Source organism: Eschrichtius robustus, chromosome 10 (assembly GCF_028021215.1).
Source record: "Eschrichtius robustus isolate mEscRob2 chromosome 10, mEscRob2.pri, whole genome shotgun sequence".
NCBI lineage: Eukaryota > Metazoa > Chordata > Mammalia > Artiodactyla > Eschrichtiidae > Eschrichtius > Eschrichtius robustus.
In genome coordinates, this window is record NC_090833.1 from 59087222 (window position 1) to 59103185 (window position 15964).

General features: G+C 42.2%; 1 protein-coding gene and 1 long non-coding RNA gene across 11 annotated transcripts in view; one reads left to right on the forward strand and one right to left on the reverse strand.

Moving 5' to 3' along the window:
* The window catches only part of PTPRD (protein tyrosine phosphatase receptor type D), a 521421-nt gene extending 516058 nt beyond the window's left edge, over positions 1 to 5363 (reverse strand). For all 10 annotated transcript variants that reach the window (XM_068552041.1, XM_068552036.1, XM_068552035.1 and 7 more), the window contains exon 1: positions 5294 to 5363. The gene's annotated coding sequence lies outside the window, so the exon portion shown is untranslated. The remainder of the gene's footprint in view (positions 1 to 5293) is intronic.
* Positions 5364 to 5483: 120 nt separating this feature from the next.
* Positions 5484 to 15964, forward strand: part of LOC137770717 (uncharacterized) — a 233978-nt gene continuing 223497 nt past the window's right edge. Inside the window, exon 1 of the long non-coding RNA XR_011075214.1 lies at positions 5484 to 5541. This is a non-coding gene — a long non-coding RNA (uncharacterized lncRNA). The remainder of the gene's footprint in view (positions 5542 to 15964) is intronic.

The window sequence follows — 15964 nt, forward strand, 5'->3', positions numbered from 1 at the left end:
GTTAAAGCCAGTAAATAACAATATGTTAAAGGTCACAACACTCCTGACATTGTTATCTGAATGTCAAAGCTAAGTCGTGTTTCTGGTCAGTGAATTCAAAGAACTAGGAGAAAGATGAGCTTCAGATGGCTGCTTTTGCTCTTATATTTTGTTGTAAGTTCTGAAGAAGCCCAAGGGGAGCCTGCCACCTAAGAGCAGCCATTTGCAAAGGAAAGCAAAGCTTGCCTGCTGCAGGTGGAAAGCTAGGACTATTCAAGTTGTCTCAATACTGTGTGTCTATGGGTACACCTGATGTGCTGGCTTACGGACAGAATCAGCTGTCTTAGCTTTCTAAATTGTCATCTCTTTCATTTAATTTGCTGATCTATGACATACAGGGATTTGATCTGCGGGACAGCAGAGGTTGAAAAGCCAAGAAAAAGTTCAGTTTTGCTCTTTGTTTCTTGTAATTTAAAAAAAAAAAAAAACTATAGAGTAACTGACAAACATTGATATGACCCTATTAAATACATCAGCATCAAATAGAAAACAATGGACAGAAAGATACTGAATGCATTACTTCGAGAGGGAGGAGGTGGAACATTGCAGGCAATTTTATTCTTTTTTCGCAACAAGTTGCTTTGAGGAGTGTGACAGTATAACTGGAGACAACACTTAAATTACTTTGCCTTAAAAATATTTTATAAATAAAATGTTGAGAAGAAAATGCAAACTGTTGATTACATAAAAGCAAATGGGTGATTTATTAAAGGGGAAACGAGGGGCATGGGCCTGAAATTAATTTTGTGAGTTACATTTTTTAAGAATTCTATTTCATTGATGCTTCAGTCTCTCACCATTGTCATGACTCTATTATTTAGGTTACACTAGGTCAGAGACTTCTATAACGTATAAGCATTCGCTCTTTGACCTCCCCAAGACTTATGACGTAAAGAACACGCTGAACTTTTACGTCTGAGGCTACAATTTCATATAATGAACAATCAGTAAGCACAAGCCATTTATTCTTTTAGCTATCTCTCTTAAGGGTTTGATTGTGGAGAGCTGAAACACATTTTTATATTTAAAATGGGGGTGGGAGAATTTGGACGCTTTAATTGTCAAAACAAATGCAAGCCAAGCATGACATTTTAATAAGTGTTACCAACTACTAATTAGAAGCAAATGATATTATCCATATAGAAAACATATCCCCAAACAAACCTGTCCTTTGGGGGGAAATGTCACTGTGCTATGAAATTAGAGAAGTGTAAACAAGGGCTGTTTGTTGCAATGAAATTTACTGATAAATCCCTCCTAAGCAATCTTCTTCCACATTATCAGCTTTCTTCTGTTGATGTGTTACATAGGAATCCTCAACCTTGTAGTTCACAGAAAGAACAACTCTTCTCTTTGCTCTTGGCAAATCATTGATAATATAAAAAGAAATGTTTTTAAACACTGACTTTGCTTGCGGCTGCAAGTTGCCTTTGTGCCATCGCAAGTAAGTAGTTTTCTTAAAAGATTTTTTCAAAGAAACCAAACAGTACAAAGAAAAGAAAAATAACTCCATAAGGCAAAAACACACTCAGAGTAGGCCTCGCTTAAAATATAACTCATTTATTCAAACTAACCTTTCCAACCAAAAACTACTCTCCCTTTAAGAAAATAGGAATAAATAATACATTCTTTGAATACTCTGGAAAACCGAACACTTAATCTTTCTTATTTAGCACTTCATATATCTGTGCTTATAAAACTAATGCTAAAAGAATATTTTGTGGCCGCTAAGTTGAATATATTACATTAAAGGTAAAGTTTATTTTCCAGATTCCCAGAAACTTCTGGGAATTAAAAGGGCACCCATGACCAAAGGTTAAATGTATACATTTAAAGATGTGAGCCTAAAAGTTTGATGCTCTCAGGATCATAAATTAGAGCATACGCATACTTCAACTCTCAGACTACCCACAAATACACACTGAAACTAGAGAAGGGTAGTTTTAAAGCAAAACCACCTTGAGAAATCCATCACTCCTGAAATGGCACTTTTAGTACGTGACTGTGTTAATGAATTCTTATTTATCCATAGAATCCTTTTAAAACTAGAAATGCTCAATGGCTTGATAAATCAAGTTTGGGCTGAAGGAAATCCAATATGCAAATACTTACAGGGTGCTCTTTTACAAATAGTTACCCTTGTCAGTTTGAAAAACTGGAAATCAACAAAAGAACAGTGTAAGTATACTTGACCTTATTGCCTAATGTCTATCAAGATTGCCACAGCTGGTTGATTTCAAATTTGTGAAACTGACACTTAAAAACGTATAGTGCATCTTCAGTGCGGGTCCCTCAAGTGCTGACTAAACTGTAGTCACAGCCTCAGATTCTCGTTCCACACAACTTGCACAGCACTCACAAAGCTAGTTTAATCACACCATCAATCTGTGACTACGCATGCCTTAAAGTAATTCTGCTTCCTTTCTTTTTTAACCTTACATTATGCAAAGAGCATCCTTATCAGTTATCCTTGACATACACTGAGAAACTGGGATCACATATGAATTTGCACAAATACCTCTCCTATGTTGCACACTCTGTGAGAAGTCATCCTTGTTACCGCCATAGTGTAAGCTCTAAACCACGTTCTTGAAAAACCCTTCGGTCAATGTCTATGACTCACATCAGAGCATGAGTTAATAGGTTAAAAAGACAAAACAAAAACTTAGGGGACTGCCTACCTGATACTTTTTAAATGTCTCTCTAGGAAGGGTCTGCATATGCCATACTAGGGTACCTCCTGGATATAAGAACAGTTATACAGGCCCCTAGTGGCTTAGCAAATAGCAGCAGATGAGGGGATTCCGATTCTTAGTTCTCGACTTTGAGATATTCTGGCTGTAAATGAATGTCAATCTTAAAAGACAAATCAAATCATTGTGTTTAATACTTTAAGTAGTTTTGCTTTTATGATTATCCACTGAAATACATATATATTAAAATAGAGCACTGTATTTCACTACTTTAGTAACTACAACTGCACTGGTCTAAGAAGAATTTGTGTTACATAACCTCCACCGTAAAATATTTAATTCATCCACCTCTTCACGTGTCATTACAAAAGTAATATATTACTCGTATACATTAAAATATATTCGAGAGACACTTTTCCTCTTTGAATCTTATTTCTATTATACTATTATTACTTTGGGCTGTACGAACAGATTATTTCTATGTAAAGTGCTCACTATTTAAAATGAAATATAGATACAAACTGAATGCCACTTTTAAAACAGTAGAAATCTAAAATAAATGTGCTTCTGAACAACAGCCAGTGATAAAACTTACATTAGAGTGCACCTATTTACAAAGATCTACAATTAATAACACCCTTTAATCCTCATCCCCTAGCTGTCTTTCCTTTAAAAAAGAAAATTCTAGGCAGGCACATTCACAGCTTTTAGCAGTTTTTAACTGGACACAATCTGACAGCTGAATTCATGAAACTGACCAGCTTGTCAATTTCACACTTTGAAAGTACAATAATAGCTGATAGCATGAAGATGAATTTAAGAAATCTGTCACAGAATTGCTAGCTCCATTGAAAAGCAAAGTACAGTACATAATTATGGGAGGTGGGAGGTAGGAAAATTTTCTTTGTATTGTCCATTTAGGATGTCTGTTTCAAGCATTCGGACATTGAGCACTGAAATTTTATTCTCTCTTTGCTAAGCTAACAAAATAACATCTATCTGTGGCATGTAACAGAATGTTTTCTAAATAAGTACAATATTTATTAAGCTTTGTCCTGGATATCATCATACTAACAACATGGTATGATCTTTAAGTTGGTATATCTAAATATTCCTTTAATTCAGAATATTTCAAGTCTTGGCAGTACATCACCCTGGTTTTACTCAAGTTGAGTGGTGGATGTGTACACTTTGAAACAGTGATAGAACTGCCAAAATGGTCAGAAGTATCAATGGTTGGACTAACACCCCATATGTGTGCTACAGGATGGCTGGAAAAAGCACACCAAAGGGAAAGGTCCACGTTTGAAGCACTGGAAGTCCAACAGAAAATCTAGCTCAAGTCACAAGCAGTTACTAGTCTCTGAGAGGCTCGAAATATATGTGCTATGCTCTAAGTCAATGGTACTATGACTGTGGGCATGTCAAGGGGGGAAAAAAAGAAAAAAAAAAAAAGTTTAAGAGAAAATACAGGGCACCGATCCCTCAGGAATCTCCCTGTAGGCTTAAGGCACAAACTGTAGGTTGGTCTGGGGGATTGCTCTAAGAATTTTAGAAAACAGAGGAGACATTAGGCAAGTCGTGTACTGGGAAGCAGGCTGGAAACAATGCAAGTGAATTGTGATAGCCCAGGTTTTGGAGAATGGACCTACTATTCACAATACTGGAGCACCCAATTAATGAAAGCCAAGCGCACACAGTGTCCAAGCTTTTTTTTTTTTTTTTTTTTGAAGCATAAGAAAACTGACTTAATTTGTTAATGCTTCTAAATGAAAATCAACCTCACAGATACACAATTCAAGTTTTCTACACGCCAATGTGAAAGCTACAATAAATCGACAGGAAAGCAAAGAACGTTTAGTTTGTTCTTGGCTTTCTTTTTAAATTGTTTCCTACAACTTGGAGTTTTCATGATAAATTCTTTGTTCCCTTCCCTACGGAATGAGCGTGTAAGAACAGCAGATTCCCGTGGCAGAACTACGAGCTTTGATTCTGCCACGGAAAGGTCTCCAAAACAAGCCCCCTCCTCTATGGCAGCCGCGTAGACTTTGACTCCTGCTATTTCTCCTTCTCCCCACTAGTTCAGAGGAAAGAAAGAAATCGCCAAAACCAGCCCTCCTTAAATCAGTAATCATTGCCTCTTAAAAAAAACCTGCAGCGGCAGAATCCCTGGGTAGGGTCGTAGTGCCCCGCCGCTCCACCATTTCCCCAATACTACGGCCACCCCAGGAGGAGAAAGCGGAGATTGCACAAATATACAGATTCAAACACCCTCATTCTCTAGAACTGCCACTCTCCTTGGTCTGAGGCTTTAAGCGAGAAGCGAACCGCGCAGGGGAGGACCTCTGCCCAAGGAGGTTCCGAAGAGCAAACTGTGCGCTCCGGTGCCGGGGCGCCGGGCTCGCGGACGCCGGAGTGTGCAGCTCCGGCCCCTGCCCTGCGGGCTGCGGGAGCCGGGCTCCGGGCGAGCCGCGGACGCAGACCCCGGAGGACGCAGACCCCGGAGGACGCAGACCCGGGAGGACTCAGGGGGGCGGACCGGGTCAGCTCGGGGGACTCACCTGGTCATGTTGCCTCCGGGCAGCCTCCGCCACCGCCTCCCGCGCAGCCACCAGCACTTTGCTCCAGCGCCTTCACGCCCCTCCACGGCCGCGCAGCCCACGCCTGCCCGAGCCGCCGGAGTCCGGGCGGCCGACTGAATCCCGCGCAGCTGCGGCCCCCGCCGCGGGAATCCCCCCAGTGGCTGCCGCCGCCCGGTCCTCGCGCGGCCAGCCCAGTCCAGAGCGAGGAAGTGGAGGAGAGTCAGCGAGTGAGTCCAAAACCCCGAAATCCAGCATCCAAAGGAGCGCGTCCCCCCGCCCTCCCTCCACCCCTACCCCCTTCTCCTCCGCCTCCTCCTCCTCCTCCTCCTCTTCCCGGGCCGTCCTCCTGGCCCTTCTGAGCCCGCGGCTTCCGCGGCTGTTTCTCCTCCTCCCGCTCCTCCCGCTCGCCCTGCGCTGGCTTCTCCGGCTGCCGCCGCCGCCGCTGCTGTGTGTCTCCTCCTCCTCCTCCTCCCGCTCCTCGACGCTCCGCCGCTCGCGGCTGGGGGGTCCGGGGCCGCGTAACTTCTCCTCCCTCCGCCTCTCCTGTTTCCTCCTTCCTGCTGCTGCTTCTTTTAAAGAGGATTCTTTGGCCACAAATAGCAACTCGGCTGCCCCCCTCAGCGCCTCCCTCCCCTTCTTCTCTTCTTCCCCCCCAAAGTGAAGCGCACACGAGAGGTAACCAGAAACTGAGGCCGGCGGGGGGAGTGGGGAGGCGGGGAGAGGGGGCGAGGCGACGCCCGGAGACCGGCCCGCGCGGAGTCAGGGGCCGGGACGAGGGATGGCCAGGCCAGCCCAGTCCTCAGCCCTGGCGTGAACCCGCTGGTTACGGTTGAGGGCGAGGTGGTTTGATGGGGAGATTAAATGAAAAATCTCAGGAAAGTGATTGGAAAAGCTCCTCTCTTTGTTTCCTTGCCTGACTGATTTCGAAAATCCTCGTAACATGCTGGGGATCCCACGGAATCGCGGTGCCCCGGCGCTGAGGGATTGTGCGTGCACTTTGCCGGCGCGAGAGTGGGAGTGTGGGTGCGCCCGGGCGAGGGGAGAGCCAGGCCCGCTGGCGAATCCCTCAGTCTGGACCCCTGACCCACTGAAAGGGCCAGAGAGCTGGACGGGCGAAGGAAGGAGGCAGGAGAGCTGGGAGAAGGAGGCGCGCAACCCACACACATACACTCACTCACTCACACACACACACTTGCAGAGGAGGGGGCCGGGTGACGTCACTCCCCAGCATCCACCCACCAGGACAGAAAAGACCCCCCTCTAACAAATTCACTCATCTCCTAAGAGCTGCACACCCGGGTGCTTCCTGCTCCGGGTCCTGGCACACGGGAGGAAAGATGCCGGTTGCACCCCATTCAAAGCAGCGATAAAAATATAAGGAGCGTGTTGATGAGACACAGTCTACGTCCACTGCCCCAGTTCACCTCGGTAGCCTCATTCAGGGATGTTTGGTGGATCCACTTTGCAATCAGAGAGGAAGAAAGGGAACTATGGAATCAATCGTAGTGCAATAACTCTTGTTTTGCTTCCATGCCACTTGCTTTTATGATGTTGAAAATGCAGTGCTCCCCAGCTTGTCTGTAGGACACCACAGAACCCTCTCCCTAGACAGTTGCTGGGCTACACAAGCTTCATCTACAGAACACACTATGTGGATTGTTAGCTAAAGGGGCAAATTTTAACCTTCTTTACTCCTCAAGGATCTCAAGCATGTGGAAAAAGTCAGCAGCTGGAAGCCACCATTGGCAATTGGCCTACCAAAATTTATTAGAAACTTGGTCAGAAAGGTTAAGGAAAGTCAAGGCTCCCAGCCACCTCCCTTGCTCATTGTGTGTTCAGGCCAGCACATACACACAATGCTTATTCCTGCAGGCTCGAGGCAGTCTTTGTAAGAGCAAGGGTAAGCAGACCCCTTAGATTCAGCCTTACGATTCGCCATCCTGACTGTTGTCTCAAGCTGCCCATTTGTTCCCACTCTTTGCATGCTGCGCTCCTGAAAGGCACTGAAGGGTTGGTCAGTAATCCTCTGTCCCCTGTGTGCTCCAGAAAGAAATCACATATTTTTGAAAGGCTTCACTCTAAATGAAGTTTAGTCTTCCAGCAATTTGAGGGGAGAGGGGGAGGACCATCTTAGCATGCCTCTTCCTTGTTCTTTGTTTTAAATGGTTAGCCTCATAGTAAAAATCAAGAAGACAACTATTCCTGGTCAAGCCTTCAGGACTTTCTGATAACACGAGGAACTGAAAAGCTGAGAAGATCTGCTGAACACCTGCTCCTTATGCCCTAAGGATGGATTCAGAAATCTGAGCCTCTGCACAGGTGATTCTCACTCAAGGTGTAAATTCTGATTTGGCTTTCTCATTGCCACACCCTCCCCCGTAAACTGGTGAGTCCCACTTTCCTCTTGCAAAGTTGGATGTTAGAGGAACAAACAGAGAGTTTTAAAAAAACCCTGAATTTCCTCTGCTGTTGTGTTTGATGGAAAGACACACATCCCTCTACCTCATTTAAGAAGATCTGACCAGTTCTGACCTTGTTTAAGATACCAGCTGGGAAGTCTGATTACTACCTGTGAGCCTAGTCGAAAAAGAAATAGCATCAACGTATCCCACTGGTAGCGAGTTAAGTTAGCTAGAGAACTTAGTGATGATGGTTACCAAGGTGAGCAACAAGTAGGAGGAAAAGGGACCCAGAAATCAGAGGAGACAGAGGACAGTATACATAAATGACACAAGCCCAAGGACCCAACTTTCCTGACACCATGAGGTCCTCGATGTTCCTGTCCCACTACAAGCAAACATCTTAGAGAAAAAAGTAGCAGTGGAAGGAGGTGACTAGAGAATCTGAGCTATTATTGTGCAAAGGAGACAGCGTTATTCAGGGTGATAAGAGAGACAGCAAGTAGAGGAGCCAAGCTTTCTCTGTACATCTGAGTTGTAGTGGGAATAAGACTGAAGCCCAATATACACACATTAATATACTCAGATCAGATTTGTAACAAAACAGCACCCTGTGGCATCTACTACAACCTCTAGGAGAGTTTACCATTTGGAGCTTTGAGGCCATAAAAACATCAGAGGTGGGCTAATCATCTGCTGAAAACACCTAATTTTACAAGTAAGGAAACTGAGTCCCTGAGAGTTTAAGGTGACCCAACTATTTGGTGGCAGAAGGAGAACAAAACCCCAGGTGTCATGACCCAGTGTCCCCTCTCCCCCAACTATTCCTAATTACCTCCCAGTTCTGGATCCAAGAAGCCAGTTTTTCAACTTATCAGTGAGTAATAAATGTAGAATATTTTAAAACTATAAATACTTACGTGAAGGAAAATGAAGGAATGGTACTAGACGTTTTCTTAGTTCCTTTCCAGCTCTAACATTCTTTGATGAATAGCACACAGAAGCTTTGCTACAGCACAACCCCCTCTAGTGCATAATTCAGCATACGATGAGTATGAGTCTATTTTGGACCCCATCCAAGGAAGTTAATTCCTAGAAGGACTCGAAAGATTTTGTACTCCTCTATCGTGAAGCATCCTAAAAATAAGGCTGAAAATAATGTAAGGAGAATAACAGTAATCTTATGTTACACTTGTGTTATGTGCTAAACATCATGCTATCCCACTGGTTTTCAAAAGGCACATCATGACCTTTTCTGGGTCGTGAATCTAGTGGGTCATGAACAATTTTTTAAATGAAAGTAGGAAAGAAAAGAGAGTGCATTATATGCATTAAACATTGTTTTATAAAACTTATGTTTCTGTCCTGTGGCTAGTGATTAAAAGAAAAAGTTTCAAAGCCTCTGCCTCACCTCCAATCTTAACAACTGCCCTGCTAATTAACTATCATTAGCCCCATTGTATAAGTGAGGAAACAGGGACAGACAGGATAAGTGATTTGGCCAAGCTGACATAGCTAGTGAGTGGCCAAGCTAGAATTTAGAAACTACAACTGTTTGACTTCAAAATCTTGTGTTTTTACTTCTATTCTGGTTATAAATTATTAACCAAGGTACTGCAGTAATTGTTGCTGATCATATTTTCTTTGTGAAGGCTACAGTGGTTTGTATTGAATCCAGTTAGAATGGAGAAATACAACATAGGTGCAAATGACGTATTCTGAAGAGAGTAAACTGTTTCATAGGCGCTGAAAGGAGTATCTGAAACCTCTTCCTATAGGTGCTAGCTACGCCTAATATATTTCATTAATTTGCTGTTAAATGCATACATGGAATAACAATGGTTTTAATCCTCAAGTAACTTAAACACTAATCTCTACAAATGTTAAAACGTTTGAGAGAGTTTTTCAAATTTAATTCACACAGCATTTCTCAGTAGCACATTTCTTGATCCAACACGGACCTGGCACATGAGAAAGATAAAACAAATATATACAAAACACAGTCCTTAAACTAAACAATATTTTCATTCATTTGAGAACACAAACTATACACATATAAAGTCATCAGACTACACTATAATTCCACCTAAACTGTGAAGAAGAAAGGAAGACAACTCAGGTGCCATGCTAATTTTTGGACTCATATAGTTCTATGGATTCTACCAGTAGCATTGCAAGTTTAGGCGCTGTTATTCGCATCCCTCAGATTTGAAAGCTCAAACTCAAAACTGGGAGGTGACTGAAATGAGCATCTAATCTTGGTCTTTCTGATACCACTACCCAAAGTCTCTTTACAAACAGGTGGGCTTCCGGTAGACAAAGAGGTGGTCAGAGATTTTGAGACATGCTATGCAAACAATTCCCACTTTTTTCCATATGAAAGAAATGTACTTTCTTTTCTCCAGGGCTGCGTTTCTTATTGTTGTCAGGCAGCAATGTTCTCTTAAAAGAAATCCACATCTTTCTCTAAAGACAGGCCTAGAAAAGCCAAGCTCTCTCCCCTGACTGTTCAGTTCAGTGGCTGCCTTTCACCCTCACCTGCCGAGTGTAGAGGACGTTATGGTACGGTGCTATTTTCCATTGGCTCTGCTACTGGAGATTACAGCATGCGACTGTGACAAATGGATATTCCCATTAAATTCTTTAGTAGAGTGGGGCATTCCATTAACCATTGGCACTATCCCAACCCAAGTGAAACATTGGGTCATTTTTTTCTTGTGAGCAAGAAGTGAAGGGGGAAAACAAAGGATAGACTCTAATTACCTTTCCTATTTTTTTGTGTTGCATGTATTATGATAGCTGTATATTACAATTGTTTATAATTAATATATGACAAGCTGTCAGCTAAAATTTAACAGGTGATTTGTCAAGAGGTTCCATTAACTCATACAGGAAGCAGTGGATTTCAGTATTTCCAACAAGAAAAGTGTGCTTTGGTTCTGTTGTTTTAAATCTATTGTGTCTAAATATTCAGAGGCCACCTCTCTATGTATATTTGGAGCATCTTTAAAAAAGACAACTCATGCTAACACAGATGGGTACTTTGTTAGTAACGTTAAGGAATGAGCACATTTTTTGTCACTTTAACCTTTAAATGCTAATGTTTTCACTAAGAAAATTAATTGCCTCGTGTTTATTTTGAAGTTTTAAACTTTTATGATTTTTATACATTTTTCAAATGGTGCCTTTAATAGTAAAGACAAAGCTGAATAGAGAGGAAAATAATTGCCACTACTTATATTCCATTTAGTGTTTGTATCTTACACTAGAGAATTCTGAAATGAAGGAATATTATAAAATACAGAAAAAGATTAAGAAGTCACCAGAAAGCTCGTAATTAATCACTCAATAGAGGAGGAAGTTTACAGAGACCAGAAACTCATGGAACAGGCTCCCTTTTGCTGAATGGCAGAAGAACGGGGCAAGGATGGAAATGAATCACCGAGATTTCTTGGGAGGGATAACAAGATTCTTTAAAAGAGGAAAAGCTTGGTTTCAATAGCTATAGAATGTCAACGTCATGGGACCTGACCTGGAGATGAAGTTAAATTTGAAACTACAGTTTTATTATTGGTTCCCTGGCCAAAGTTGGTATTGTTTTAAGAGAATGAGAGAAAAGTAAAGCAGCATTTGTTTAATATTTCATTTGCACAAGGCTGACTCATCTTTCAAGACTAGGACGTGCTGCAGGATGTCCATGTCTTGCACGCAGCTACTGTGGAGGGTGCTACACCTCCTTAATGAAAGAGTGTGCTCCAAGAATCAATGCTTAGGGAGTTCCCTGGTGGAACAGTGGTTGGGAATCCACCTGCCAATGCAGGGGACACAGCTTCAAGCCCTGGTCCGGGAAGATCCCACGTGGCGCCGAGCAACTAAGCCCACGAGCCACAACTACTGAGCCTGCGCTCTAGAGCCCACAAGCCACAACTACTGAGCCCGCGCATCTAGAACCCATGCTCCGCAACAGGAGAAGCCACCGCCATGAGAAGCCCGCACGTTGCAACGAAGAGTAGCCCCCGCTCGCTGCAACTAGAGAAACCCCGTGCACAGCAACGAAGACCCAACGCAGCCAAAAAATTAATTAGTTAATTAATTAAAAAAAAAAGATTCAGTGGTTAGAGAGAGAGAAAAAACAAAGAACAAAACCACAAGGGTAAAGTAAAACCCGAAGCACAGCAGCTTTTCAACATTATTAAGATTTCCGTGTCCACCAACAAAGTTGTCTTCACAGTTTTAGCAAGAAAGCCATACAGAGTCATGAAGTTATTTGTAAAGGGTCTTTCAAATAGGGTTTCAAAAAATGATTTTCAGAAACTCACTCAGAATCGAAACACCACAAATTGATTTCCATGTAATAGGGAGTATATCTCTTCACAGGCTGGGAATTATAAATGACCAGTGACAAACCAGTCCTTGTATCCTGGACCGAGACCCCAGTTACCAGATTTCACCTTGCTTCCCAGGTGCAGCATAGCTGTGGATGTTTCCGCAGGCATTTGAGAGCAATTTTCTAGACCATGAACACAGCAAAGACATCAAGACGACTATTTTTTCAGCCACTTTTCAAACCTTTCTCTATCTTCCTCCTATACTTCTATATTTATCTTATACTTCATTATGCCACTTAATTTCTACTGGGTGTGTCCATACTTGGCAAATGTTCTTTTTGTTGTTTGACAGCAGATTCATGTCTGACTGGAGCCAAAAAATCTTATCATAAGGCTTTAAGCACTGTATGTACTCCATAAATATTTGGGAAAGTAAAGGAAGGGAAGGACGGAGCTAGGAAGAGAGAAAGACGAAATGAATTGATTATTACTCATTTCATGTGAAACATCACTTTCTTTACAAAGTTTCCTGTAGTTCATTAAGTAGAATGACTTTGTCCTACCTCTGGTCTCACATTCTTTTCTTTTTCTTCTTATTTCCTATTTCTCTGTATTTTTTTTGTGTGTATTCACACCCTATTAATCTCTGAACATCTCCACACTCTTATATATCACTATCAACAAGCACAGAAGCTAGACTATAAGCAGATCTCAAAAGATTTCTGGGGCTTCCCTGGTGGCGCAGTGGTTGAGAATCTGCCTGCCAATGTAGAGGACACGGGTTCGAGCCCTGGTCTGGGAAGATCCTACATGCCGCGGAGCAACTAGGCCCGTGAGCCACAATTACTGAACCTGCGCGTCTGAAGCCTGTGCTCCGCAACAAGAGAGGCCGCGATAATGAGAGGCCTGCGCACCGCGATGAAGAGTGGCCCCCACTTGCCGCAACTAGAGAAAGCCCTCGCACAGAAACGAAGACCCAACACAGCCATAAATAAATAAATAAATAATTAATTAAAAAAAAAAATATATATATATATATATACCACCCCAAAATACACCTAAAAAAAAAAAAAAAGATTTCTGCTGAATGACTTGATGTACGATAGATACCACTGTGCCTGGTCAGATGTCACCTTCAGAGTCCCTCCTATTGGGCCTGTGCTGAAAGGTACAGTGACAGAGAGTTTGGTAAGAGTTAGGCCTCACTAAAACACACAACAAAATGTCACAGACAAGAAATCATAATAGAATCTGAACAGGAGTGGATGGATTCATACTTCCACAGAATTGTTTTTTTTTATTTATTTATTTTTTATTTTTGGCTGCATTGGGTCTTCGTTGCTGCGTGCAGGCTTTCTCTAGTTGCGGAGAGCCGGGGCTACTCTTTGTTGCGGTGCACGGGCTTCTCATTGCGGTGGCTTCTCTTGTTGCAGAGCACGGGCTCAGGCGCGCGGGCTTTAGCAGTTGTGGTTCGCAGGCTTAGTTGCTCCGCGGCATGTGGGATCTTCCCGGACCAGGGCTTGAACCCGTGTCCCCTGCATTGGCAGGTGGATTCTTAACCACTGCACCACGAGGGGAGTCCCACAGAATTCTTAATGAGAGTAATTACAAACTTTCATGGTTTCCTACAAGATGTCAAAATAACTGATCAGTTCAGTAGGAAAAAATCCTTCATACTGAACTTTGCATTTTTAACTAGGTACGCTCTATTAGGTGGACAGAGCATTCATTTGTCTGTACATTTTTTTTTCTTATATCGTCACCTATATTATTCCAATGCGTCCTGATTTTCAAAACTCATTGACCACATCTCCAAAGTTACTAGTAACACTAAACAGGTCCAGCAGAAATTTAAAGAGGCAAAACAAAAACTATTATTTCCCACATGTATTATTACTTTAAATAGTCTATTCAATTCCGTGCTTGTTTTATAAATGTAGAAACACCATTCTTGGTTAGTTATTATCTGGTATTAATTCTTGAAGGTTGCATTTTGTCTCCTTACCACCAAAACCCATCTTTCTAATACAAACATCGCTATTTTTCTTTGGACTAGTACAATAATTTTTGTATATTCTTCTGCTTCTAATCTTTTTCTTATTGGCCCCAATCCATTCTCCACTGTGCTGCCCAATTAACTTTAATAAAGCACACGTTTGATTATGTAACTTCCATGCTCAAAAATAAATTAAAAACCCTCAGTGGTTCACGATTATTGACCAAACTAAGTACAAATGTTCTACCAGCATTCAAAGGCCACCACAAATGGAATGTCACCTGAATCCATTTTTCCACTCTAAACGTCCACCTCTTTACGACCAATACCCTAAACTCCAGAACTGTCTGAACAAAACCGTGCATTTTTCTTAGCCAGAAAGTTTCCTATGATCACCTACATGTTGAACTCCCACCCAGCCTTTAAGAATCATTTCATCAAAGAGTTGGGCTTTTTTTTGTTTTCCTGATTCTTCTACCCAGACACGAGTCCTGCTTCATTTAAAACATCTGATTCTTCAGGCTTCCCTAGGCCATTTTTTCTCTGTTGCATTATTTCACTATACTGGATTCTAAACTCACATGGTAATAAACTTGTGGCTTTATTTGTTAAAAAAAAAAAAAACAACCTAATTCTTGGAATCTCTCTTCTGCTAGATAACAGTCTACTGAAGTAGGATAAAAGATCACAGAAAGCACTCATGCCCAAGATGTGTTCCATAGCTCGTTTTATTGGTATCCATCCATTGATTGGAATGGTAACATAAATATGAGAATGCACTGGATGGAATCAGTGGGAAATTATGCAAACTTATGTCTAATCACACCTTGAAAGTTCTTTTGCCAGGTGACTATGTTTAAGAAGAGAACAAAGAAATTCCAAAAATTCTGAGTTAAGACCAACATGAAGAGCAAAAAACAATGGAAACTTTTAACTCTCTTTCTCTTTCTCTTCCTTCCTTCCCTTCCCTTCCCTTCATCCCTTCCTTCCTCCCTCCTTCCTTTTTCCCTCTCTCCCTTTGTTTGTTTCTTTCTCTCACTCAACTTTGCCCATTATCCATGCCAGGAGATGAACCAAACTGGGACTATTAACAATCTTTGACCTCAAGAAGCACAAAAGCAAATCTAGTCAGGCAGGAGTTTTTCTCTGCCTTCCCCTCGACAAAGAAACAAGTGTCAGACATCTAGAAGCAGTCCTGAAATGGACACTTGGCACCCATGCTTTCTCCATCAGAAGAACCTCCTGCCTGGTGAGTTTCAGGCTCTAGGAAATATCCTACCTTGTACCAAGCGGAGGTAAGAAGGAGCACAGCGCCTGCATTATTTTTCCTTTTTATTCCTGCACTGCCCCAGAGCAAGCTGTGTTCCCAGACTATGGATGTCAGAACTGCTCAATCTGGTCAGTTAGGCTGGGGAAAGAAGAGACGGCTATTAGAGCAAATGCTGAAAGCTATATTTCATCCATGATTCAATCCTTCCCGTGCCATCCATAACACACCTGCCTTTTATCAAAGTCATATTTATACTTGGTTTTCTCATTCCTCCCCTGTGCCTCTGCTTGGTATGTTTCCAGATGGCAAGACTGTAAAATCTTCAAGAGAAAGTTTGGCCTTAATCTTCTATTCGTCCCTTGTATACCTGCAGCATGTCTTGTACAAAGAGTTCAAGATACAACACTGTTGAACTGAATTTTTCTGAAGTCTAGTATTTTCTTTGAAATGAATGTGAGCCCTACTGGGCATAAGCATATCCCAGTTACCCCAGTTTAATACATTCTATCGTATTGTCCCCAGAGAGTATACTTGCATTTATAAGATCACAGGTCTAAATGTTGGGAGTGTCGAACCCCTAGAATGGTGGGTCCCACCCCTGGCTGCACATTCAAATCACCTGGAACACTTTTAAACCATATGCCCAGAGTGCACTCA